The sequence below is a fragment of the Oreochromis niloticus genome, unplaced genomic scaffold (assembly GCF_001858045.2).
Source record: "Oreochromis niloticus isolate F11D_XX unplaced genomic scaffold, O_niloticus_UMD_NMBU tig00006976_pilon, whole genome shotgun sequence".
In the NCBI taxonomy this organism is placed as follows: Eukaryota; Metazoa; Chordata; class Actinopteri; order Cichliformes; family Cichlidae; genus Oreochromis; species Oreochromis niloticus.
The window spans coordinates 6,673-10,008 of NW_020328287.1; positions in this window are offsets into that span (position 1 = coordinate 6,673).

Below are 3,336 nucleotides of genomic sequence, written 5' to 3' on the forward strand. Positions count from 1 at the left end.
GGTGGACTTGCAAACTTTGCACTCTTTTGGGTAAATTGCTGTCCACTACATATACACAGAATGTGCACAGTATTTCAGATCTAAAAAGGGAGTATGTAATGGACTTGCTGGCTTTAATGTAAAAGCCTGTTGTGTAACTTTAATGAGGCAGTTGGACTAAAACAGTATTGCTCATCAAGGTAAACATCTGAGGAATAAGGAAATTGTTACTTGTCCTTTTACTCAGTGTTCTTTTAATCGCACGTTTACTAAAGTTTTACATCACATAAGTCATTTTCACAATCATTCTACTTTAAAAGATTTCAAGACAGAGCTTATTGTTCTCTGAACTTCCTTGTTTGCTGAACGGCAGGTAAAGTGCATCTTTTTGTTTGTTTGCTTTTGTGTGTTTGTGTTTTCTCTAATGGGCCTCAGATGACTGTTTGCTTAAATTTGGGTCTCAAAGAATCTTTTTTTTATTCTGCCTGTACTCTCCACCCTCTTCTTCTATTGCTCAGGTTGAAGCAGAATTTGCCCGTCTTACATCTGTTGACCTGAAAGGGTTCCTTTTTGCTGTGCTTGACCATTATGGAGAGGTTCGTGGAGCTGTACAAAATCAAGAGCGGCATAGGAGGGCTAACTAGGCTCATAAAATGCTTCGGAGATGATGTAAGTGTTCAACTGCGAAATGTTCTCCTTTGTTTAAGTTTTAGGTTATCCAGTTCAACTGATGAACTCATTGAAAGAAAGCTGATAAGTAAAGTCTGTCATCATATTTCACAACTGGACATTTAGTGTGGTAACTTTTACAGAATCTATGTATATTGGTGGTAGGTTGGATATCATATTCTACTTGAATGTCCTGATAAGCCTGATTCAAAATCTCCAATGATAATCATATATTGATGGAATTATGTATCAAAAAGCTGTGAATTTGGAGCTGTCTACATGCTTCATAAACACTGTTTAAAAAGTGTTTTTGTTTTCTTTTTGACTTCTTTGACCAGAGCCCTACACAAAGGAAGAGGACAGAGGACCTCATTTTCTAAAGGAAGATCCCTCACACACTTTCAAGACTGTGAAGGTTAGCATTGTTTCTTTTAGTAAATTTAATAATGACAGCACCACAGTGGATTTTAAATGAAACATGTGGCATCTATGAAACAACAGATGCCACATGATAACATGTGTACTTTTTCCTCACCAAATGTATTATTACAAGATCTTTGACACTGGATTTGGTCTGGGTTTCAGAGAAACTAACTGGCAAGCTAGCATTGATATTATTAGTGTCTTGTGTTTATTCATGTCTTCACCAGGGTCTTTGACATTTCGCTGCTGTACTGTTCACTTCAGCTTTACGTTTGATTTCTCACATTGTATATTGTAATGGCAGAGATATTAGGATATTTAAGGGGCTGCAGTGGCTGCTACAGCTGTGGGGGGCAATACTTTGGTGAAATGTCCTGGACCCTGGAAAAGAGACTGTGTAGACTGGGTAAGCAATTAAAGGTTACTGGCCGAGAGTCATTGGGCAGCTGGGTAAAGGTGGATGTTGATATTCAGTGCCAATTATGCAACCTGTTCAGCCACGTCTATATGCTCTTTTTCATGCTGTTAATATAGGGGGAAAAATAAACTTTAATCAATAAACTGATTAAAGAAGCATTGTCTATGGAGCCACAATCTGATCCTGTAGTGTAGCTGCAGTTTGCACATTTCATGTATTCTCAGCCAGATTTGGTTTAGAGCACAGCCAATATTTAGCATAACTAGATTTAAATTCACACACTGGTGATGGCAAGCTACATTGTAGCCACAGCCGCCCTGGGGCGCACTGACAGAGGCGAGGCTGCCAGACATTGGCACCACCGGGCCCTCTGGCCACCACCAGTAGGCAACAGGTGAAGTGTCTTGCCCAAGGACACAACGACTGAAACTGTCGGAGCCGGGGCTCGAACCGGCAACCTTCCAATTATAAGACGAACTGTCAACTCTTGAGTCACGATTCAGTCATCCACCCATGTGTGTGAATGACTGAATGTGTAAAGCACTTTGGAGTCCTTAGGGGACTAGTAAAGCGCTATACAAATACAGGCCATTTACCATTTAAATTGAAAATTTTGTTTGAATTCTGCAATTGAAGACATGCTCAGTTATTTATGAACATGGTCTTTGTTTAAAGCAAGAAATGGATTTGTAACATGGGGGTGCATATCTCATTCTGAAAAAACTTTAACAACTAATAAGTGTTACCCAAAGCCAATCACCATCATCCAAAGCATCAGTATGGCTCTTCTTTGGAAAGACATGAATTCTTAAACACAGGGGATATTGTGTAATTGTAATTGTGTAATTTTTTTTTTTTTTTTGTCTTTGAACCCTTTTATAGCCGACAGGTATTGAAGACACGTTTTCTAAGAGGATGAAAGTTGGCATTGCGATGGTGAAAGAAGAAGACATCATCGATGTGTTGGTTGTCCTTGAGGCGGCAGTAATCCTGTCTAATCTGAGGGATGTCTCAAGTGCCATTTCCATGCTGATGGGCCTTCTTTTTGCCCTCAACATAGACTATCCAAAGGAACTTAAGGACATCTTTGAAGTCATTCAGAACATCCTAATGAACATTGGTGGAAGGCAGTGCATCTCACTAGTGCATGGTCTAAGAAACAGACTCTTGCAGAAAGCCATGCAGAACTGTAATTGTATGTTCCTTAGTGTTAAGGACAGTTTTTATTTTACTGTTTGTTTTTTTATTCTTGCAAGTTCTCATTCTCACTTTTGTATGTCACTAAATGACTACACTTTACATTCCAGATTAGACAATTACTCATTTGTTCATGGTTTAAGAAACTTATGTGAACAACAATATAATGCTGGACTTTGCAGATGCTTATCTCATGCAAGTCAGTAGTTTTTCCTTTGTTTTGCAATTGAGCAGACTCAAACTGATGTTTCTGAAATATCCATATTATCAAATGTTTCAGAAGCATGCACTCATTTTCAGAGATATTGGTTCTGTGGAATTTGTTGCAATTGTAAACGAAGACAAATACAAGAGTTTGATGTCTTACTTGTTATAAACTGATCTTTACTGTCACTTATCAAAGGTTTTGTACTATTTTAATATTTCAAGTTTTATGCTAACAGGTGTGACTGAGCACAATGAAGTTTAAAAATTTTGTAAATGTAAAGAATAACTTTTCTAAAATAGCAAGTGTCCCGTTGATACATTACATTAATGCAGACTTTATGTTGTTACTTCACAAGAATCACTACTGCTCCTAGAGTATTGGTCAGAATTTAATCTTCACCCAAACTGGGCTCAAGACCAAGTTCAAATTTATTGTTTCACAG